This window comes from Aythya marila (genome assembly GCF_965140915.1).
Source record: "Aythya marila genome assembly, chromosome: 2".
In the NCBI taxonomy this organism is placed as follows: Eukaryota; Metazoa; Chordata; class Aves; order Anseriformes; family Anatidae; genus Aythya; species Aythya marila.
Window position 1 is genome coordinate 29,534,381 of NC_139043.1, and position 25,381 is coordinate 29,559,761.

General features: G+C 37.6%; 1 protein-coding gene across 3 annotated transcripts in view; it reads left to right on the plus strand.

The window, feature by feature from the left end:
* Positions 1-25,381, plus strand: part of LOC309875546 (uncharacterized protein) — a 273,711-nt gene that overhangs the window by 68,474 nt on the left and 179,856 nt on the right. Inside the window, exon 3 of one of the 3 annotated variants that reach the window (XR_014317053.1) lies at positions 4,265-4,387. The exons of the other annotated variants lie outside the window; for them this stretch is intronic. The gene's annotated coding sequence lies outside the window, so the exon portion shown is untranslated. Of the gene's footprint in view, positions 1-4,264; positions 4,388-25,381 lie in introns of those variants that run through there. 3 annotated transcript variants of the gene reach the window in all.

Genomic DNA, 25,381 nt, shown 5'->3' on the forward strand with positions numbered 1-25,381 from the left:
ATGAGGGTTAACAGCCAGCCTGAGGGATGAGTAATATTGTAAATTGTCTGTCTTTCAGACAAAAGCATGTGGTATACCTGCTGCTTTTTTGTACTTGGTCTATGTGAGTAATGGAGTTCTTAGGCCTCACTCCTTTTTTCAAGAAAACTGCATTTTAAAAATATTTTCTTGATTAGTAGAGTCACTAGCTATGCCTTCTGTGTTGGGAGAATGCTTGATAAAGTAGAAAGGTTTGCCAAAAAACTGTTCCAGAGATTCAGTAAAAATTGTTTAAAATCAAAATGATGCAAGAAAAATGCATGTCTCCACTGAGGCTGGTCATGGGTGGAAGCATATTTAAACCTTACACTCAGGTGATGGATTTTCTGGAAACATAATCTTCCTAAAATTCTTTCTCTTTTTCGTTACTATTTTTTTTTCTTCCCCTTATGTTGTCCTACTGCTTTCCTTTAACTAACCTCGCCTAATCTCATAAGAGTAGCTCCCTTGTGTGGGTGTAACCAGAGCAAAGACCTGCCTGAGTGATCGTCTTGTTTTTAGCAAGTGAATGATACCTGCACAGTATAAATGAATTGCTGTTCATATTGAACATTCTTTGTATTACAGGATAATTGCTGAAATGGCTATAAAGTGTGGATCCTATCTGATGAAACACTTGCTACTGCAGTCAGGTTGTTTTCTTGGGGAACAAGTACAAGTCGTCTTCTTTCCTTTCTTCCTCTGCCTCCATCCCTCTGAATTTTCGAGGAGGAATTTATAAAGATCAAGAAGTGAATAATTTATGGGACAAAAGTGGCTTTGAGCAGCTTCAGGCTGGATTCAGCTTCAGCACAAACCCCAGGTGCTGTTGTGTAACACTTAGTGTTGCAGTGAGTTAAGATCTTGCTGTGCTATGGAGCACGACTCAGACCAGAGTAGCACTGAGCTTGGTATGCGGACAGCTGATGCAGTCCACTCAGTGACTGGGGGAGATCAAGCTAAACACGTCTGCCCAAATGTTGTGTGCTTAGAGAGTTCACCTCCATCTAATCTTATGAGACAAAACCAGTTGTCTTAGTAGGGGATGTTTTTTGTGACACTTTTTTTTTGTTACAGCTGGATTTGGGTCACAGGAGCCTTGCTCCTGCCTAAAGTTAAGTGGTTTCCATTGACCTTAGGAGTCATTTAAAGAGACTATCGGTACTTGGTGGGATAAACTCACAACTCATTTAAGGGGTTCTCAGGTTAGGGTCTCCCATATGCTCCTCTCTCTCCACCAAAGAAAAGAAGAAAAAGGGTTATTACAGATCTTTTAAATCACCAGGAAAAAAAAAAAAAAGTTTAGAAAAGTGATCAGAATGTGCTTGAAGTTATGAAAAATCACTAGTGAAGCACTGAGTATATTCTAAAAATATACATCTCTTCTTTGTGAAAGAAAGCCGTAACATCAGCTTGTGAAAAATCCAGAGTAACTGAAAATTATTTCCATTAAAAAGATGTTTTTAACAGGAAAACAAAACAAAATAACCTCCCCCCCCCCAAAAAAAAAAAAAAAAAAAAAAAAAAAAAGAAAAGAAAAAGAGACTGATTTTCCTTGTGTCTTGTTGCATGTCAGCCTGAAAGCTAATGCTGGTAGAGAAGGGAAGGGATAGGCATAGGTATGAACAGCCAAGAGAACAAGGGTGTGACCACTATTTTTTTTGGCATCAACCCACAAAAAAACACAAACCACTCATTTAAAATAGTTTTGAGACTGAAGATATAGTTTTAGGATAGTACTAAGGAGAAGTAACCATAGGCTGCAACTAAAAGAGGCAGTCCTGCTTCAGGGCTCATTCCTTCTGTGCTGTGGACTCAGCTGCATCCCTTACCCCAGTGCTCGGCTGACCCTACCACAGACCTGTTCAGGCATCTCACTCAGCAAAGGCATAACACCTATGAGAATATGAACAGTCTTTGGCATTGATTTCCTGTGCATTATAGGTGCAGAGGAAAGCATGGAGTATGAACACACAGCAGAGGACACATGGTTTAGTTTTGGACAGCAGAAAGCTGTGAGTGACTTAGGTGTAGAATAAAATGGAGAACGGGCTAGTTCTGTGGATAAGTCGAAGCAAGAATTGGAATTTAGGTATCTACTTGCTGTTAAACAACCTAGCTATTGAACTATTGGCTAATCTGAAGAAGGAGTTGGTATGCGTGTGGGTGACAACTAGAATAAAAAGTAAAAACAACTTTCAGGTTTATTATTATTATTTTTTTTAATAAAGATTATATCTGTTATATAAAATGTCACTGTTAAGTGGTTATGGTGCTTTATTATTCATATCCTTCCTTCTTGATATGTAGTTTCTTTTTATGGACGTGTGTTTCTGAAAGCTACACATGTAGGACTTAGAAGATGCTTGCATTATTTGATAATGTGTATTTATTCATTACTATACACTCTAGTCACAGGTTGATATATGTTCCTAAGAGTTTCCTAACTATCCCTTTAGCTACAACAATTAAAATGGAAAAGACGTTAGATCTACAGTACATGGTGGAGCTGAGCAATTTGGCTATTTTTATAGCTTCTAAACATGAAAACATCAGAGAGTTCATCATATTACTGTTGCTCTAGAATTTCTTTGCACAGACTTCTTATTTTGACTTGTTTTGTACTGTAGAATTTTTTTTTCTGGACATTTGGTCTTCAGCATGTAGTGTAATGTTTTCTCTTTAGAGATTATTAGCACCTTTTTACCTTCCATCTACGTTAGCTGAACTAACAGATGGACAATTTTGTCCATTTTAATTGTCTGTAATTTAGACTAAGTTTGGTTGCTGGCCAATTATTCATCACCTGTGGATCAGACTTGGCAGCCCTTTTGTTACTCAGCCAGATATATTTTTCCTTTTGTAAGGCCACCCCAAAGTGCAGCTGAAAAGAAAATAAAGCACACTACTGGATCTCAAATAACAAAGAACTGCTGAACACATCATTTCTCTTGTTTTGGTCCTTTTAGGGGTTATTTTGCAGTGCTTGTATTGGCATAGCTGCCAAAGACTAGGACATAAACAATTAGCTGGAACTCATCTTTTTTTTTTTTTCTTTTTCTTTCCTTCCCTGCATACCGGAAGGTCAGCACAGAACATCCAGTTCTCTTAGGATGGACTTCTGCTTTGCTTATTGTTCTTCATTTTCTTAAATGATAGTAATTAGTATGTTATAGGGTAGTAACAGTCATATGAAACATTGACGTAAAACAAAAAGTCATCTTGTACTGTTAATTGTAAAGTGCACTGGATTAGGTCCAACTCCACTGTTGGGGGGGGGGGGGGGGAGGAATATTTTATGGACATAAGCCACATGTCTGGAAAGCAAGATGTCCCATATAGCTGTTCTAGCCAACACTTCCTGGACTTCCCGCAGGCAGTATTGAACAAATCTTCCATCCAGGAACAGGTTTTATAGGGCAGCTTTTTTATCAGCCAGTATGCTGCACCTCAGTAACTTTGGTTTCTGTATTCCATCCATTTTCCAAGTGGGGCTCACCTGGAAAAACTGATTATGCTCCTGAGCCAACCCCCTTCTACCCATCGCTAGACCTTTGCTTTGCCCCCGCTAGTTCAGGCCTCACAACCCCTCTTTCATTACATTCTTGTGACCTGTTGTACCTTCTTGGAGCCTAACTTTCCCTGGACTGGCAGAAGAATTGCCATTGCCTGCCCAGCTTGGGGGTGGCTTGCTCCTCTTCACTTTGCCTGCTTCTGACAACATAGAGCTTTTTAATCATCTCCAAAACAGGCTCCCCAACACTCTGTGTTCCCAGAATCACATTGAAGTTGGAGCCCAACCTTTCCCTCAAAGAATGATTATCGCTACCACAGGGTCCAGTCGGTTGTGTCTGAATTTTGAAAGCTGCCAAGGAAGATTTATAGTGCCTCTGAGTAACCTGTCCAGTGTTGATAGTGCCTGTTAGTAAATAACTATTTTCCTAGTATTCAATATGCAGCTTCTGGGTCTTGTCCCTGTTCAGGTTGTTAAGCACAACCCACACAACACAAGAAGTTTGACTTCATTGTAATCTGTAACTGCCCTTCAAGCAGTTGTAAAAGGTCAATATGGAGCCATTTGTAATGGCTCTTTATGAAGCATTTTAAAGTGCAGCTAACCTCATCCATAAGATGTTTTTATTTCAGCTGTGACGTGCTCTTACCTTGACTAATGAGAATTACTTTTTTTCCAAGGTGGCTTGTCTGTGTAGTGCAAACAATACTTACCTATCTCCACTATCTCTAGGTGGCTTGCAGCCAAGCAGTGACCTTGGACCATTCAGGACCTGTCTTTACTATGGAAAATAAAGATTTCAGGCTGTGAAGACTTCAGTTGAGAATCTTTGACAAATATGGTTTCTTCCACAGAAAGATTGTGGGACAGGTACAACTATTTTGTCAAAAATGTAGTTTTTACAGGTATAGTTTCTTTTCCAGGAAAAAAAGCCTTGAAAAGGCAGGATCAGGCACCACACAAAGCAGCCTGAGCCAGGATATGGGTGTTTCTGGTATTAGCAACATTCACGCTGAGATGCTTTCTTGGAGATTTACAACATCACTAAAAGTGGTTCTACAATAATCCCGCTCTCAAGATTGTAGATCCTTTCTTTCACTGATGTATGCATTTACTCTCACCAAGAAATGGTCACTTTTTGGAAGGGCACACCTTGCTTTGCTGTAGTTCCTCTGCCAGTGGGGTCAGTGAGCTGGATCATCAGGGAAACAAGCAAGGTACTTTCAGTGCTGTCCCGAAGCCCTTTCATTACAGAAGCATCAGTACATAGTAACTGTCATAAAAGCCCATTGTAAGTTAAAAAGCTCCCCTGATTAGTCAATCTTTTCTCCATTTACCTTGGAAGATGGAATTAGCCACAATGGAAGAGAGAGCCTGAAATGTGTCAGTTATTTACAGTGCATTCAGCTTTCTTTTATGTCTGAAAAGCTTTCTATTTAGTTTTTATATGCTTAAAATAAAAGACAGAGGAAGCTGCCAGGGGAAAGAGCCAAGGATTTTAGGTAACTGCTTTTAGCAACATGAAATAGTTTTAAAGTAAGGCTACTGGATGTTTAAGTCTTGCTGGAACAAACCCAATTTTAAAAGACATTTCCAAGCTCTTTAATAGTCTACCCTTTCCCCAGATTCCTGTTTTCACACCTCCTTATTGACATAAGGATATGGCTGGGGTCAGTAGCAATTTGGGAAAGAAAGCAGAACAAATTTCCTTATTGCCATGTGATAGTACATCTGTCGTTTCAATTTAAGCCAGCATCCGAAGCTACTGCATTCGTAGACATTTGGCCAGATTCCTGTACTGACTAGGACTGAATGTGTTTGAGAAGAAAAAATAAATCACTATTGAGTTATTTGCTTCTAGGGAACCATGTGTTGTAACATTGTTCACTTGGGTATAACTTCAGCAGGGAAAAGGAGACTAAAATCAGGTTTTCCATATTAAAAATCAAGTAAATCCAACTGAAGACATGAAATATAACATAGGCATGGCAGAGTATTCTGTTCTAATAATCTATGTGGAATTGGTAAATAATCCCACACTATCTGGTTTAATAGTTCTGTTGTTGATTTGTTGATTAAGCCAAGAAATAATAAAGCATAATAAGTGAAATAGTTTAGAATAAGTAGAGGGGCAATGTTGCAAAATGCCGTGAAGGGTTAGTGCTCCATCTTATTAGATTTCCCTGTAAAAATTTGGCCCAGTGTCCCTTTTAGGGCTATTGGCCAGGTCAGGGACGTACCACGGCTTGTGAGGATTGATACAACATCAACATCTTTCCAGGGAGTCCTTAAATGGCACAATTGTCTGAATCTTAAATGTCGGATGATAAAAATGGCACAATTTTCTGAATCTTAAATGTCGGATGATAAAAATGGCAAAATCTGCTAACAGGAACATTTCTAAAGGTACAAAATTGTACATGAAAGAAACTGTCATGTCAGAAGGTGTTAAATCATACAGTGGTCCACGGCCATCTTTCACTGTGACATCCTTTCAGTGTAATGTTTAGGACATTTAGGCTCCTTTTTTTTTTTCTTTTTTTTTTTTTTTTTTTTTTTTTTCCCCACAGTCTATACTTATACTACAGCTAGAATAGACTTGTGCAAATCTGAGAGTTTTGGTAGGGCTCTGTGCTGGCACAGCTTGGTGTGTGTACAGTAAGTGGCAGAGATCATGGGGGTTTATCCTTTTCACTTATCTCCTCACTGTGCATTTTGTATTCAGTTGTTTTACTGTATCTAAAGGCATTTTGTAAGTTATCAGGATAAACAACATAACTAAGGAGACCTTCAGTTAATTCAGTGAGTTGTTTTCCATTTGTTGTTAGTGCTGTGACATTTTCTGTATTTTCTATACTCTTCTATACAGAGATAACCATGGCTTTTATTTCTATTTTATTTTATTTTAATGGGAAAGCCATATAAATCATCATCATTGTTGATGCCATATAAGAAGTCTTGAGATAGTTGCCAAAATCTGAAGCTTTCTCATTTCTTTCTTTCTTTTTCTTTTCCTTTTTTTTTTTTTTTTTTTTGGTTTGTTTTTGATTTGTTGTTATTCTTAGTTTCCGAGTTATTATTTGTGTTTTAGTTTCAGAGCATTTAATCGATCAAATCCCCAGTCTGTTCTTTGCAGCCAAGTAAATAAGTACAGATCTCTTTAAAACAAAAGAAAAGCTGAGCTTTTCATATTTTCTCGTCTGCTCAGGAGCTGGTGTTCTAATGAAAATCTCAGAGATTGAAACTTTCAATGGCACTTTCACATTTGTCTGTTCTCCATTTCACTTTTTTTTTTTTTTTTTTTAAACTCTTGTGAGGTATGTATTGATTTTCATTTAAATGTGAAGAAATTAAGACTATCCACAGGAAAAATACATTTGTTATATAATTTAATGTAATTTTGAATGTAATTTTGACAAATAATCCTTTAAGTGCTGTATTGAGAAATCACAGTTCTATGTCCATTTAAAATATGTTTTGTTGTTGTTTTTGTCTTCCATCTTTCAATGTTCCGATCCAGATTAACAGTTAGCTCCAAACAGTATACCAAATAGTTATATCAAATAAAAAGAAAAAGATGTTTCTAAGGTTGTCATGAACACCCTGTATATGTCTTGAAGGCTTTAACCTTTTTCAAGGTAAGAGCTTGGTATGGTAACTTGCAGGCAAAATGTAACTCTGTGCAGAAAATGTCTTAATGACATTAAAAAAGCATCTGTCATGTTGGAGACGAAGAAAACCTCTATCTTTTGTGATCACAAAAATAATTCTGCAAGGGACCAGAGGCTGTATCAGTACCAAGCATTCAGCTGGATATATTTTCCTTGTATCCATGCTCTTGAGTCAGTTGCATGCAGATTAGTTTTTGTATCGAGGCCACTTCAGCAGGTTTTCTGTCTTGAGAGTACAGCAAACCTATGTGATCCTTTGGCACCTACAATGGGAGGACGGAAATATTTGGATAGATTCTAGAAGTTGAGTTTGCTGTCTTTCTAGAGCAAGATCAAAGGGACGAGAGCCAGAGTGCTTTCATCCTTATGGTGACTGAGGACAGCAGCAATGAAGGTACATAAGCAGGGCTTGGTATTGAAGCGGAAATCATCAAGAATCATGATAAATGTTGCTTCTTCTCATGTGATTAGCAAAGCTAATAAGTGTTTAGCATCCTCATCTTTAATCTGGGATGACTGCCACCAAAAAAACATAATTTGTTCTTTCAGTAATCTTCTTGTTTTTTTTTTTTGACATATGCAAGGAACCCTGGAAGTTTTCTTGTAGAGTAATTCCAGAGAAACACAAAGAACTTGAGTTGCACAAACTGGACTTGGAAAAGCCAACAGCTTTTCCAAGGAAAAACAAACAACAATCACGGAGCTTTTTTCTTTCAGTCGGTATTTTTTTCTGATTTTTGTTTGTAGTTTTTGTTTGATTTTTGTAGTTATCCCACTCTGGATAACTACAGAGAAGTAACCTTTGCAGTATTAACATAGACAAATGTGTTTAAGTTGAACTCCATCATTACCTTTAAAGATAGCGAGGAAGGAAGGCTTAGATTTTAATGTGGCGATCTACCCTGTGCTTTGTCCCACCTCTCCTTGCCTGAGGAGGCAGCTATATACGCTGCATTGTTTTGCTGACTCTGTGTTGAACTAAATCCACCACACTGGATGGGGCTGTCTCAGCTCCAGGAAGAATGTGAGGTTTTCCTGTGTAGAACTGCTGCCTTGGGAGCCTAGGAAACATGGTCAATGGACAACTGGAGTTGAGTGAACAAGGATCTCAGAAGTTTGGGCTGACCTGTGGAGTCATCTCGTGTCAGTACCAGCATACTAAGGTACTGACTGACCCAGGTATTTTCTAGAAGGACAAAACTGTCCAGAGTCATTCCGTGTTTTCTGCTGTTTTTGTTACACCATCACGAGGTAGTCCTCTAGGGAAAGCCTGGAGCAGCTGTTTATCTCAACTGAAGAACCCCACGAGTGCTGACAGGTGGCTTGGTGAAGATACACTCCTTACAAATAATGTTGTGGAAACTTGATCCACAGCCTATCTGGAAAGATTAAATATTATAAGCTAAGTATTCTGAGGTGCCATGTAAATAGGTTAGCTAAATAGACAAATTGAGAAAAAAGTTGTTTCTATGTTTCTACTCATTATAACACAGTTGTTTCAATCATTGTCCCTATTTCCTAAAATAGAACCAAGTAGATAGAAAAATAGGTGCTGTCACCAGCAGCACAGGGAGGTGGCATGGCTTGAGAAAAAGCTAAATAAGCATTACCGAATTACGTGTGGCCTATTACAGTGAAGAGCAAAGATAGGACCATGACAGAGTTGGAGCTGTATCATAATAGAAACAAAGGGAATTTGCAGGAAGTTGAGTGAAGACTGAAGTTGCTGCACTTCTTCGCAATATCAGACAGCCTGAGCCTGGCAACTGGCTTACAGACATAGGAAGAGAAGATCAGTTCACTTTCCATGACTGCAGAAACAGTATTTGTTTCTACATTTTGTAAATGAATAAGGTGGCTATCAGACATATATATATATATATATATATATATATATACATATATATTTTTTTTTCTTTTTTTTCTTCAGCTGAAACATTTATAGAACCCTGACTTTGTTTTTCTGTATTCAGAGAAATGTGTACTTGTAGAAGCAGGAAAATCATAGATGAACAGATCACCCAAATAGAAAAACAAAATAAAACAAATGCAGGAACTTTTTTTTTTTTTTTTTTTAACGAAATTAACTAAAAATTTCACTTCTGTGGGGCTAGCTAAAATCATTTTAGTGCTGTCCTTTTCCAGCCCTGTGATGTGTGACTGAAACATAATACTTCATTAAAACGTACTAAAAAATCTAGAGAAGAACAAGCTACTTTGTCATTTTATCTTTGTGAGGCTTTTTTTTAAAAAACAAAAAACCAAAAACAAACAACAACAAAAAAAAAAAACACACAAAAACACAAAAACAACAACAACAAAAAAAAAACACGAATATAACCATGTATCAACTCAATGCAAAAGCATCTTTTGTGGGTCAATAATTCCTCATGATGCTGTTCATATCTGAGTTGTTCCACAGATCTGGATTCCACCATTTTCCATCCTAAAGCCTTTTGTAGTGAGTAGAAGTCTTGTTAGTGGTAAAGGTCCATTTCTCAGTCTGAAGAGTTCAGGTTGTATCAAGATGGAAAAATGGAAAAGAGCAAGGTAATCCTCCTGAAATGCTGCAGCTGAGTTGTTTTGTAGCAAAGGTTTCAGCTTTGTGCCTGGAGCCCCCTCCACGGACATTACACAAATGACTGACAGAGCTAGCATTAGTGAAGGAAACTGAAAGTTGAACCTTAAAAAAATAATATTTTCTTTTCTCCTTAGCTCTTTCTTCAGGCATTGCTAACACTGCTGGGTAGCTCAGCTCATTGAGGTGACTCTTTGTCTTTCAGACTTTTTCTTGTGGTAGAAAAGCTAATTTTTAGGTTCAGGGTCTGTGCTGTCTGTGCATGCGGGAACTTGCTTTGATGTTGCTTTTACTCTTTTTCGGAGTCAACTCTTTCCTGTGGGAATACAGGGATTGCGTAACAATATTGAAATATTCAGCATGTTTGGCAACATTCAAGACTGTTTTAGAGATCTGTGATTCACTCCTGTACTTCTGCAGCCTCGTGGGGTTCTTGCTGCTGTACAGCTTTGTAGACTCATTTAGTCAGGGATGAAAAACTTACACAGAAATTCTCAGTGGTCATGGAACATCATCCAAATGGTAGGAAGATTAGCCTTAAATTAGAAGGAGCGAGTGAAATACATGTTGATATCTTCAAAGTCACATTTAAAAGGAAATCACAATCACATTCTTAAAATATAGTCTGAATCTATGAAGGAAATTACTAAATGTTTAGCTTGGTGTACAAAGATTTAAACTCAGGTAGGAATGTGTTTAAAAACCTTGAATGTTAGGTTCATTTCAAACACAATTTGTGTATCTAAAAGCTTTCTTGTGTCTGAGCATGCAAAATTTTATTAAAAACAGTATCTTCCTTTGTCCTATTCTGATTCAGAAAGAACATTGGAAATGCCAAACCCATTCTTTCAAATGTTTCAGTCCTTCAAAAAGTTTTAGAGGAAAGACAAATATTTTGTCTGCTTTGAACTAATTTTATGTTGATCAGGTTGCTTCCATGAGAAACTAGGCTGGAAACTGAAACTTCCATTCTCCAGAAATTGTCAGCTTTGATCAAAATCAGAGCAGAATTCTGAAGTTCACAAAAATCGGCTACAAATTGCACAGGAATTGGCATACTTTTGAGTTTTCTGGTATCCCGTCTTGGCAGAAAGATGGATGTAAAAGAAAAGGCTTATCCAAATGGTCTGTCTTCATTCTTTTTTTCCTTCTGCAAATGGTCTTTGGTTTTGAACAGGAAAAATTCAGCCAATCATAGTCCTGCCAAACAAGACCAATACTGGGCTATGGGTTGTCCCAAACAAGTGTTATACATCGCAAGTGGGGCTCATAAAATAGCTTCCAATTTCTAAAGACAACTAGCAAGCTGCTTCAGACCATGTCATATGCAATACTCTTGGCTTAATGAAACCACATAACCGAGTAGAAGTGTGGAAATGCTGCTGGGGAATATGGTATTTACACCACATTGGGCTTTACCACCAGAAGAGAGATTCAGTATACACATTTATAAGCCAAATAAAAGTTATTTTGCAACATTAGCATCTAATTTTCTTTCTCAGAGGTCTAAATGGTTACTTTAGTTAGTTAGAGGCTTGGAACAGCCTTTTCTTTCTTTGTAGATGAGAAGTCTCAGGAAGATTTTGAAATAAAAGTGACAGCAGTAAGGGTCATTTTTATGTTGTGAAGATGTGCCAGAAACTTTCAGGGTATGTTTATTTATTTATTTATTTATAGATAAACCTGAAAATGGTAAAATGCCTGTGTAAGTAATCACTTGAGATAGAACATTTTAGAAAAGACTGGACACCACTAAAATCTTAGACACACATATAAGGCACCTCATGTAGTTTCAGCAATGCCAGTGTTCTTCATCTCCAATTTCAACTGAGATCTTCAGACATGTTAAAGGGCTTCTGAAATGCTGATTTATTACCACTATAGCAGATGCCAGGTGTTGGTGATTTGGGCCCATCTTCTGTTTATGCTGGAGTGCTCATGAAATTGTGACAATTATCTTCATATGATACCAAGACACCGTTCAGCAGGTGATAATACAGACAGCCATTGTACCACTGCCCTAATTTATAAAGGTCAAGACCTGGTGCTGGCTGTCCACAGAACAAGTAATTGCTGCTCTAACTGGGACAGATTGAATGACCTGAACTTTAGACAGTACTATTAATCTATGCAAGCATTAGTCATCAAACTAATTAAACATAATTACTTCTTTTCTTTGAGCACGGAACACCATGGTCATTATTTCTATGCTAACCTTTAAAGAGTCTTTGCTCTTGATAGAAATAAGAAAGTTATTTTTTAAAAACAATTCGTTATTGCACTGGTGATGAAGGACATATCCACATAAATTGAGTGCCTTTCTCAGAAATGAAGATTATTATGGTCAAATGTATGGAAAAGTCACGACAGTTCATTTCATACATTGCGAAAGGCACTTCTTAACTTGATGGCTACTTAGTGAGGCTGCTTGACGTTGTAAAAATAATCAGGTAGTTAATGTACCAGCATGATGTTGCATGATGTAAACCTATTACTGTTAATACTGCCTGAAATAGTTCAGATTCACTTGGAGTATAGTGTCTGGGGCAAAATGGCTCTGCCTGCACAAACCTTTAGCATGTATAGCATTAGAAGAACCTTTGAGTTTTTTGGTGACAGTGCTGTTTGATAGACTTGGGGATTTCTGTATAGATTACAGAAATCAAAATGTGAACACAGAATTCTCAAGCTAGGCCTAAGCACCTGAAATGATCGTTTAAAACTACTACCCTTTCCTGAGAACAGTATGCCAACTTAGATGTAGAGAAAATGCTAGGGTTTTGTACAAGGATGTTATTTTATTCATAAATGGTTTTATTTCCCCTGATTCCCAAGTTCCAAACTTGATTTCACAGAAGAAAAGGAAGCTTAGTTGCTGATTTAATTACAGAATTTTCCCTTAGAAGGTAACAGAGAGGTCACAAGCTATCCTTGTGTCTTTCCTCTCACATATCCAGACATCCTTAGAGCAGTATAATGGGATGTCAAGTGCATTGGACTGTAAATGTAAATATTGCTTAAACTTTATATGAGATCAGGTGTTTCTGAATTTGTCCTGCATTTTATTAAGTGAATGAACAGCTGGGCACTGGTGCTTAATGGAAGTGAGAAGGAAAAATAAGGAAAACAAAGCATATCTTTATCTGTTTTGTTCCTCTGAAATTTCATACTAACTGCTTGGAGGTCACATGTGTTTTCTTTTCCTATAAATGTTTTTCTAGCACAGAAGAAAATGCATTAGCAAAGTAGTGAAAGAAATGCATGTTATTCATTTTCAGTGCTATATGGGTACGTGGGAGGTTCAAGTTATGAAGTCTCCACCCTAAAATCACTTAATTGATTTTAAATTTGAAGCCATTACTTTTTTCTTCAGGAATGTGTCTATGAATCTCAGAGTGTAGTTCAGTCAGCTCTAGTTGATATAGCTTTTATTATGTAGAGTTTTTAAAAGGTATATCTTTTGCAATTGTAGCAGGTTTGTACTGTTTCCTGTGTGTAATCTTATTTCCACTGTTCTGTGCATTGAGATTCTGCTATACATGTAGTTACTGCATGTAGGAGATGGAGCAATGTTTTACTGGAACTTATTGCTTTCAAAAACTTTGTGGATCGTTGCTTCAGAGTATGTGCAGATGGCCAGGTCTGGTCAGAGATAGACCGGTCCAAGTCTGGAAACTGTCTGTCTACATTAGTATGCAGATGTTTAGCCCTTAAGTGTTAAACTCTGACTCTTGGAGGTGATCAACCTGTTCCAGGGGTTATTAGTTTGTATACAAAGCTGTGCTCACAGCTTCTGCACTGAGTTAGCTGGTGTCTGGCCAGTGGAGCATCAGAACATGCCTATATGTGTTTTCAATGATCCTTGTCCATTACGTTTTCTGGAAGACACAGTGATTTCTAGCTCTGACATATGAGATTATCTGAAAAAAACAAAACAAACAAACAAAAAAAAAAAAAGGAAAAAAGAAAAATAGAAAACATATATCTATATTTATAAAAATGCATAAATGTATGTGTGTGACCGAATACATGAAAAATTGCAAGATTAGAATATTATTTGTTGAATCACAAATAGGATGGATGAAAATTTTGATTCTTTTTTTTCTTCATCAGTAGATATACCTCAGGTTAGTGGGAGTTCTTCCCTCTCTGTAGGAGGGAAGAAATGCACTATCTGTACTAGCTGTTTTTTTTTCTCAATTCTGTTTACTATGATTTAATTGAGTAAGAGTATAAAAGCATCTTAAAGGACTATACACATGAACGTAGTTTCATGTGTATAGAACATGTCTCTATTTTTCTGTGTTATGTTTCTGAGTTCAAATTCAACAGAAGAAATTAAACTGATTTTGATCATGAAAATTTGATTAGCATATTAATGCTGTTACATAAGCATATAGGGATTTTTGGCTTTGTATAACAGTTTGCACTGTCATTCAGATTAAGTCCCTGAGAGTTGTTTTCTGTTTTAAAAATTATTTTAAAGTTACTTAGTGGCCATACAATTACCAGTATTTCTATTCCAGACCCTTTTCAGAAAAAAATTCCTGACACTTAAGTTATGTCTAGTCTATACTTATGTTAGCAATTAGTGTGGTACACGTGTGGACCTGTACAGTAAACAGATAGGTTGTGAGGAACCAATGTGCACACGGGGTACTTTTTAATAGTTTGCTTTTCAGTAGCTGTAGCTTGGTCTCTTAGGCTGATCATCCAGTAGAGATGAGGTCCCCTCATGAAGAGCATCTTCCAGATACACTTTCTCAGAAAGAGACACAATTTATTAGCTCTGAGATGGTTTGCAATGCAAAAGAAAATGCAGGAAGTGGGCATGATTGGGAGATCTGCTTCAAAAGTGCACTCCTGATTTGAGTTACAAATGTGGGCGTATCTACGTCCTTATTTAACTCCATCTCTCTGTCACAAACAAGGTATTCCCAAATACCTCTAATAGTTGCTATTATCTTTTCCCTTTGTTGTACTGTTACTGATTTTCCATGTAGTGTTTACCTGGGCACACCAGGACTGAGTGCTACACCTCACCATATTTATCTGTCATGGCAACAGAAATTCTCTGTTCTCTGCATAGGAATAAGCTGGAGGATTCATATCTAGTTCTCTCAGATCTTTCCTTTCATTTGTTGTTTTTTCCCTTTATATTATGAATCTAGGGGCCTTCAGGTCAAAAAACAAGATACCTTTATTCTTTATTTATCAAATTCATCATTTTTTAATTTATTTTCAGTTGTATATATTTTTATTTATTCAAAATACATCAGAGAAACTGAGCAGGAAATGGTTTCAGATCCTACAAAGTATTTTTGATTACAGTTTTCCTGTTTCACCACCCAGCATAAAGCTGGCATCTTTAAAATACTTTTATGAGAAACTAGGTTAAAGGACAAAGGCTTTCTGAAAACTGCTAACATCACTTTCTTGTGAAAAAAAGTTGCTCTTCTCAGAAAACTTTCAGTTCCAGTAAGTGAATTTGACAATTTCAACAAAAATGCTCTATTAGCTCAACTTTTTATCACGGGTTAATGATGTTGATAACTTTGTGAACCAAGCATTTTGAGCTTTTATTATATTTTTGAGTATTAATTTACAAACTGAATCTAAAGGGGCACAAAGCAGCTGGCATTAGGACAACATTGCCTCAGTAAGACAGCACAAGAAAAACATGGACCTGTTAGAGTAAGTCCAGAGGAGGGCCACAAAGATGATCAGAGGGCTGGAACACTTCTCAATTCTCCTATGAAGACAGAGTGAGACAGCAGGGGTTGTTCATCCTGGAGAAGAGAAGGCTCTGGGGAGGCCTTATAGTGGCCTTCCAGTACCCAAAGGGGGCTTACAAAAGAGACAGGGTGTGTAGTGACAGGACAAAGTACAATGGTTATAAACTAAAAGGGGTTATGTTTAAATTAGGTATAAGGAAGAAATTATTTACTATGAAGGTGGTGAGGCACCAGAACAGGTTGCCAAGAGAAACTGCGGATGCCCTATGCCTGGCCACATTCAAGGCCAGGCTGGATGGGGCTTTCAGAAGCCTGGTCTGGTGGGAGGTGTCCCTGTGGGGGGGGTGGGAACTAGATGATCTTTAAGGTTCCTTCCAACCCAAACCATTCCATGATTATATAATTGGAAGTGCAGATGCAAAAATGCAAGCCAGTGGCTTGTAGTGCTCTCTGCCTAGCATCATCTGGTGCTGGAGACTCACAGGGCTGAATACTGAAAGGAAAGAACATGCACACAAAATACTAATGTAATCCCCACTTACTTGCAAATAAAACATATTGGTAAAACCTACTAGTCATTGAAATAGCATTAGTACTGACCAAACTTGTCTACCATTGATTAAATATTTAATATATAACAATGATTAAATATTTACTATACAGCCATTAATATATAAGCATATAATAGAGCTATGAGTGAAGAATGTGAAGACTCTCATCAAGATGTGAATGACTCTAAACAATAACAAATTTGTCTGCAATACTTCTCCTAAAGTTACTACCATTAATAATATTCACTATTAGACGCAATTATTAGATTACTAGAGACCTTTTCTATAAATAGAAGTATTAATTCACAGGACTAGCTGCTCCCTTGTATAGGAAACTTGCTGGAGATTTTGTGGTTGGAATTTTATCAGTACTCAGTCTGGAATTTGTTCTCTTGTCTGTGTTTACTAGAGACATCTGCTATTAAAGAATACTTCAAAGGAATTGAGAATAAAAGGTGAGGGCTCCATGTATATTTGAACTCTCAAACGATTAAAACTAGAAGTACAGGTGTTCTGGATTGATATTCCTCCACGTATTTGCCCTAAAGATAAACAGAACAAAAGAAAAACAAATTCTCTGTTTCTTTGAGATGCTAAGGAGTACTCTTGACCCTTCATTTCAGCAGACATTTGTACTGTGCAGGTGGTGAAGAGATGAAGCTCATATTCTTTTCTGTTAAGTGTATTTTTAAAAATATATGTGCTATTTAAATAACATGGACTAGAGCCTTAATCAACAGACAATCACACCTTGAGTTTGAAGTGCTCTGCCATGATGTGTTTAGAGCATGTGTTTTATGTCTGTGCTCTCCTGAGGTCGCCAGTATGGCACATTGATTGGTAATCTCTGCTTCTTATTAAGTGCAGACACTAAGTAAAGTTGCTAAATGTCTAGAATAAGAGCCAGTGGCATGTATGCAGATGCTATCAGCCAGGACTATTCTGTATTGGGTACCTTTTGATCCATGAGCATTTTTGGAACAGACATGCTTGTGATGGGATGAAGAAACATGCGAAGACATATCCTATTTGTAGATGTGACAATGGGTGTGGAGGAGGAGTTTCAGTTCAAAAGTTTCATAACAGCCACAGGTTGCTGGGGTGTTATGAGCATTTGTGTTTTTCTTACAAGTTTTTTCTCTGGGTTGTCCTGCAGATATTGAGTTGGTACAGGATGGAACTGAAAGCTTCTAGTTATATGTTTTATTCTAAGTCACCTCTGTTATGTTGGCTTGTAATGAACTAGTAAGACACTAGAAAATTGCAGTATTTTAGTTGGTTTGGAATAAGGATCCAGAATAAGAAAATATCTGATTTTTTGAGGCACTTGTGTGGTTTCCTTTGCTAATGAGATTTGCCTACTCAGATTGATGTGTTTGGAGCCTTGGGGTTTTTCTTTGGCCAAATCATTTGTAGCAGAAAAACTGAAATCAATCACATGCAGTAGGGTGTTGACTCAGTGAACATCTTTGGGGCATATCAAAATGACCACAGACACCTTTAGATTTTTATAGTTGTCTTTAGACAATTCTTCTCTAGGAGGAGATATTTTTTCTTCCCTTGGTTTGTATTGGTTCAAAAATGTACCTCACATCCTTGCTGCCTTCATTAGCACCTGTGCTGTGAAGTGATTACTGTAGATGAGATTAAATCTTGCTTATTGTGATTCAAGTGCATCCTCACACTTCAGAAATCTTTTTAATTAAAGCCTCTGAAAACTGTATTTACTCATTAAATCCAACACTTCTCAGCTGTAGTGAGAAGTAGGCCCCTTTACAGGAGAACAGTTGAACTACCTGAGACTTGATAGAGCTTTGAAAAGATTACATATGACCTGAGATGACAACGGCTAATTTGCTACTGATGGAGCAGTCTGAAGCAGGACAGGTCACTTAGCTGCATTAGTTTTAATGGCCTTAATGTGTCTCAATCTCCTGTACCGCTGTGGCAGAAATCAAACAATGTCTGAGACTTCCAGTGTCCTTGCCATAGTATATTCAGCGGAGAAAACTCTCAGCTCAGTGTGCTGTGGCTTAGCTCTTGTATCAAGATGATTAGTTCTTGAAAGACATAACATCAGATTGACTCAAAAAATACATTTGAAGCTCAGGTTAGAGTCTGTTTAAAGTTGCCACATTTAAACTACCAGCACATGAATTGTACCTCCTACACAGTCTACATTAATAGACAAAATACATGTAACTGTAATCTGCAATGCTCAGAGGGATGTCTTCTCTCTTTGCTAAACTGAGATAAATTACATCAATGCAGAAGACAGTTTATAAAAAATCTTTTATGTTTGTATCAAGACTGCAGATTAGCCATTAATTGCCACTATATTAACTTCCTTATTATAGTGAACTCTGGGAGCATAAGTAAAAGAAGACAGTAACCTCCATGCTCTACTTCAGTATTATCTTATCATAAGTGTCAGTGTATTGACAGCAAGGAGTGGAAGGGTATCAAGTGTACTGAAAAAGTGACCTGTATCAGTACTTCTCCATCTCCTTTGCTTCTCCGTGTGTGGTACAAAGAAGCTTATGTCATAATTTCTCGTGTTTCAGTAAATGGTGCTCTTCATGAACTGTTTTTATTCAGTGCACTGTGGAGAAATGCGTCTGTTGCTAGTTCATGCAAATGGCATGAGCAGAATATCTTGCTACGTAAATAAGTTCCGGTGTGGCATATGTTGGACTGTTGCCTGGTAAATTTAGGATAGAACGCAAATGACTTGTAAAATTGGAGTAAAGAGACAGCTGGTGCAGTTTTTCATGGCTGAGGGAAATCTTCGCTGTTGACCAGCATGCATTGCATCTGTCATCACATTATTTTTTGATTCAGAAAAAAAAAAAAGATTCTGCCATGTGTCTTTAGTCAAATTGATGTTTTATTTATAGTAGAATAAAGAACTCTGTGGCATTTCAATGTTTTAAACAGGTAAAATAGGCCATTTACAAAAAAATCCTTTACGCCTTTTTCTTGCTGTAATGGTCTATCCTTTGCACTCTCCATAATCTGTACCATACTCCCTTAGAAATCTCTATTATTATTTTTTTTGGTTAGCTACGTCAAAAAAAAAAAAAAAAGAATCTTTTGATCACTTTCTTTAAATATATTACTTGTAAATTAAAACAAACAAAGCAGTCCTCTGAATTCACATCTGAACTCAAGCAGAGAATGGAATAATTTCCTTATGTAAAATGTGTACCACCAGAACTGGCTATTGGTGACAAAAGTGAAATGACCATTTATCTTTTCTATGTGACACTCAGAGAGCATCTTCTTTTGGCAGGTTCTCCCTCACAACCACCTAGTTTCATACGCTTGCTGACACATCATTAAAAATCTATCATTTTTAGTAATCTGTTATTTTAGAAGTCAATGAATAAGCTTTGCTGATCCCACATTTCTCCTGCAGAGTAAGATCATGTAATTAAGTGAAAACAAACAAGCAAAAAGTCTGCTTTGAGCAGCATGTTTATTAATTCTAGTGCAGATTGCTGGAGCAAAGATTGCAAGTTAGAAGTGAAGCTGGTAAAATATGCAGTCTGAATCTTGAAATGTTCTTGTTTTAACATGTCAGTGTTGTATCATACAGGAAATTCTTTTCATCCATTTGAATAAGATGTTTGCTCTTGGTACTCCTGTTTAAAACAATGATATTCTTTCTGAAGTTGTCCTGTGAAGCTCTGACACTGCAGATCTCCAAGGAGGAAAAATGGGAAATCTGATGGAATTAATTTGATTTCTGGCATAGCAGCGGGATCTAATGTATTTGGAAACTTAAAGCACCTTCTGCTGAACTTTGGAGAGCCTTAATGTATGACTGTAAACACCAGCTGAGCTAATGTTTTGCCTCTGTCCCTTTTGCATTTTTGTAGACTACAGGACAGACTCAGTGTGGACTCCTGGACAAGAAATGTCTCTTATTTTGCTTTCCAGGTCTTCCATATTGACGGGTATTACTCAGCTTCTGCAAGAACCCCATTTAGTTGAAGCATAGTTATTTACTGCAAGTACAGCCCAGTGCAGGACAGAGGCCTGGTTCCTCCTTTTCAGTCAGAATCATAGAATCATAGAATATCTGAGTTGGAAGGGACCCTTAAGGATCATCAAGTCCAACTCTTGACACTGCACAGGTCTACCCAAAAGTTCAGACCATGTGACTAAGTGCACAGTCCAATCTCTTCTTAAATTCAGACAGGCTCGGTGCAGTGACCACTTCCCTGGGGAGCCTGTTCCAGTGTGCAACCACCCTCTCTGTGAAGAACCCCCTCCTGATGTCAAGCCTAAATTTCCCCTGCCTCAGCTTAACCCCGTTCCCGCGGGTCCTGTCACTGGTGTTAATGGAGAAAAGGTCTCCTGCCTCTCGACACCCCCTTACGAGGAAGTTGTAGACTGTGATGAGGTCTCCCCTCAGCCTCCTCTTCTCCAGGCTGAACAGGCCCAGTGACCTCAGCCGTTCCTCGTACGTCTTCCCCTCCAGGCCTTTCACCATCTTCGTAGCCCTCCTCTGGACACTCTCCAACAGTTTCATGTCCTTTTTATACTGTGGTGCCCAGAACTGCACACAGTACTCGAGGTGAGGCCGCACCAGCGCAGTCAGGCACCAAATCAGAACAAAAGAGATGTTTCCTGCCCAAGCCTCTGCAGTGGGCAAGCCCAGATTTTCAAATATCAGAAAACCATGTAGAGACCTTGCTATAACAGGGGTCATGCCAAAGCCTCAGATCAGTGGCGAACCTAAAAGAATTGGTAGGTTCATCGAGTGCAGTACTTTAATTATGCATCTGTGTATTGCTGTCCTCATCTCAGAGGCACAGTTATGTCCTTTATTGACTAAGCCTGATTTGAGATGCACGGTACCTGAGGCTTCTATTTTAAGTGAAGACATAAGACCTTAAGATATCTTAAGACCAAACAAGTATCTCAGTGTGGATTTGGCTGCCCAAATTCGCAAATGCTGATAATCCTGAATTGCATCCATATAATAACCCAATTTGTTTTCCACTTTGATATCTAAAGGTGAAAAAAGTTGCCACAAAAAGTAAATGAAATATTTTAAGTGTCTTCTTATTTATGAATTGACTTTAAAAATATAACAACCCAAAGAAGCACATTTTAACTAGAGAATAAATGATGACAATCACCTAGAAAGAGACATGAAATAATAAAGAAAAATATTTTAGTCCTGTAATCAAAGGCATGGGTTATGTACATTAGGTTGATGTTACACTATATATAGTTCCATTTACTCATATGTCTTTTTTTTTTTTTTTTTCTTCTTAAAAGTATAAGAATTAAAAAGCTACTTATTCCTCAGTTACACTGCTCTATCTCCTTGAGATGTAACGTGAGATAGGTAATCTGTCCTGATTCTCCAAATTGATGTTAGTGAAGAAGAGAAATGTGGAGTTGAGGGGAGGATGAAAATACAGTAAGCAACTAAAGAACATGCAACATGAAAAGGAAAATTTGCAAGGATAGTGAGAAAAGAAGGGAAGGAGAAGTGAAAATATTAATGAAAGTTGAAAAGGGCAATATAAAACAATTGGAGACATAGAAATATCTAGACAAGTGAGAAAAACAGTAAGGAAGTAAAAGAAAAGTAAAAGCAGTATGCCCCAAAGGTGAGATTTTCAAAGGGAAAATATGTAATTAACTAAAGTTAATAAAAGTTGGACTGTTAGCTGTTTTTTTTGAGTCTCCCTCATCTTTGTCAGAGTGGTTATTTTGTCAAAAGAAAAAGAGCCTATTAAGAAATCTCTGGTTAAAGTTGCACGGGTTTTAATACATGTTAATTTATCAAAGCCAAATATTTAATTGAAAGGGATAAAATCTGACAAAATTTTATTTGGGTTTTGAGGCAGGAAAAAGAAAGAGTGTAGAAGGCCCACAGACAAAAGGTGAGAGTCTGGTCTGAAGGCATGTCAGGATCTGTACTGCAGACTGGGAATTCAAAATTGTCTACAACAATCTGAGCTGAGCTGCTGGTTTTTCTGGGAATGGCCTTTTAATTTTGTTTTGTTGCTATTTCACCCTTCACATAGAACATTTGGAAGAATCAGATCCAAACTTTTTTTTGGTATGCTTTCTTGTGTATGCGTGAATTACATTTCCCATTTTTAAATCGATAGTTCATAGAGCATAACTGAAGTACATGTTTTGGTATATAAATCCTTTGCCACAATTAACTGCAAAAGTGTGTTATGTGCTCTGTTTGGAAACCCTGGGGGGTACTTAGCTCCCTGGAACTTGTGGCTAGTACCTTAGTGTTAGAAACAGAGAAGAGTCTCTGTTTTTCTTTTAAAGCTAACCTTTTGCTTTCAAGCTACTTTGGTTTTATATGTAATTCCTTATATTACTCCTGTATTTTGCCTCCTCTTAGATATTGAACTCTGTTTCTTGTTATCACTCCATCTTTCCAGTTCAAAGTGTCTTTTTTGTTTGTTTGTTTGTTTATTATAACTTCTTTCTTTTTCTCCAGTCAACACCTTTTCTCTGCTTTCTCTGGGCCTTTATTTTGAGTTTAAGAAAAATTTTAGATTAGTTCTCTACCTTCCACAGGTGCCTGCAGGACAGGAGACTGGGGAAATGGATACTCCTCATTATCCTTTTGTGTGTTTGCCAGCCATTGTCTTTGGTCACAGACTTTTTGTCTCGACCTTTTGTTTGTTGTCTGAAGGGGCAATTTTTGTCTATATGCATATATAAATATATATATATATATATACACACGTACATCTATATAAGTATACATGCATGCATACACACACAAATATGTATATGTATAGATTTGTGAATTTAAATATTTCTCTTGGTAATCCTCAGTTAATAGTCTGCTCAGTTAATAGTCTGCAGTATTTGTTTTTCTGGAGAGTGAATGCTTTGAACTTGTTTTGCTTTCACTGAAGTTACTAGAAGGGACGCATATAAATTTGGCTGTCCTTCAAAACATTACCAAAACCCTTCTAATTACTACCATTGTGTCACCACCTGTGGGGTGCTACCTTCTAGCAGAGTGGGTGTGCCATGGTTTGCCTTTGTTTTAATGCTATTAATGGGGAAAGCACAGCAAGAGATGAGCACATACCGACTCATGAGTATGGTGCACATACCTGGGAGTGCACGATGTATCCCAGCATTAGACCCATTGTTCCCCAAGCAGAAGCATTTGTTTGTAATAGGAATAATAAGCATATTTTGGCAGTCCTCTATATATAATATGGACACATGTAAGAATTAAGTGTCAAGTCAAGTGCATGTACTACTTGAAGCCTCAAATTAGGCTTGAATATGCAGTTATAAAAGGGTGTTTTGAGACATTCTTTGCCCCAATAAAGCCTTTCAGTCTCATGAACTCAAAGAGCTGAAACTCTCATTTCAGCTAGAAATTCAGCTCTAAATTTAGTATTGTGAACTCTAAATTGATTCTGTCATTTATTGTGAAGATTTCAGGAGTATCTTGCATTTGACAGCTGAAATCACAAGATACTACTTTCACATTGTATTGACAAACGTTTTTTGGGGGTAAAACCCATAGCTATGTTTCCTTGAGTAATAAATAAGATGCTGACTGTTTAGCTTGATCTAGTTCAACATAGAGATGTTTTATTTTCAAAGTTTCTGGTGGCTGTGAGGTAGAGGATGTCAGGTGGAGAAGCCCTGCAAACATTTGTCCTTTTGAACTAAGTTGCAAGAAGTCTTGCAACAAATCAAGGTGCTCTTACATTGTGTTGTTGAGTAACTAGTTGACAATATTACATGATGAAGTGGAGCTATGTGAAGAGAGTTAAATTCAGCTTCTAGGGAAAGGGTTAGAATCAGGGAGGTCAAGTTTTTAGGAAATGAATTGTTTCCTTTCGTTACCTTGCAGGAGAACCCCAGTTTTACTCTTAAATCACTAGAATATTTTTAATTTCTTTTTAACTTAGCTTCTTAAATTCTTCCAACTCATGTTTGTCCTGTCTGTAGTACCCCAAAGAAAGAAAGTTTCTTAGGGACTGATCCTGCTTAAATTCACATGGGGGCATCTAGGAAGAGAATTTTGGAGAAAGATAAAAGGATGTTAAATGCAAAAGAAAGGTGTGCATCAGAGTTCCTGAACCATTTACAGTCTTACAGTGCATAACAGAGCTAGTTGCAATGTAGTTTATGAAGACTCTCACTGAAACGTATAATTAGAGGTTACACAAGGGCAGGTAACATCTCAGAAACAGGTAAGACATCTGACCCAACATGCCTGCTTACTAAAATGGAACGGCCTTAGGCTCTGCTGAGATCATCACACAGTAACTCCTCACATCTCGATTAAAAGACTTTCCCTCACCTCAGTGCAGGTTTGTCCTTGAAGGAAGGGAAATATTTTTTCACTCTTCAAACTTCTCATTTTCTGCAAGTGCCAAAGCCCCTCGTGTTATTTAAAATGTTTTAAAAACTGGCAAAATCACTTCCCAGGCTTGGAAAAAAAAAAAAAAAAAAGATTCTCCATTTGGCCTTTACTAGCTGAAGTGCTTATTAGCATTCTTGTTCTCACACCATGTTCTTTCAGTGACAGCACTTACCCCCACCTCAGCTGATAAAAATTTAGCTGCATGCTTTTCCTTTACACTTTTTGACAGCTGCTCTAGAGGCTTTAGAAGTAGAGGCATTTGAAATCGCCTGCCAGCATCTCACATCACTGCGTTTTAAATCTGTCTAATACCAGAATACTGGCATCTTTGATGGCTCTGAAATCTCAGAGTGCTGTGTACAAACTTGAATTTAGCATCACTGTGCCATGTTGCACAGGGGTAATCTAAGTGACCCATGTGCCCAGGCTGGTACAGCACGTTACCCACACAGCTCCTGATTTAACTCAAACTGATTGGAACAGATAAAAATGTCCTTCTCACTCACTTTTAATCATTTCAGTCCTTTACTCTCCTTTTGAATAAGTGGTGAACCCATCAGACCTGTTTCCTTGGCTGCTGACTCCACTTTTTTTTTTCTTTTTTTTTTTTCTTTTTTTTTTTTTTTTTTCCCATATGAAAATCTGAATTCCTTTAGCACTGTAAGGAGAGGGAGAAGACGGCAGCTCCTGTGCAGAAAGCTGTTCAGAAGCTGGCTGCTCCTAAAAGAGGGGAGGGAGTGCTCCTGGCACTGTGTGAAGCAGGACAGAAGACAAGGAATTGGCACTGGGTAAAGCAGGGCTTGTTTCATGACTATATCCCATCTCATTGATTGCACACTTCTAACACTCATACATTAAATTTGTTAGTTCAACATGAGGGACCAGTAATTCCACGTAAATCTCTTGGAGATTATGTGGAAGT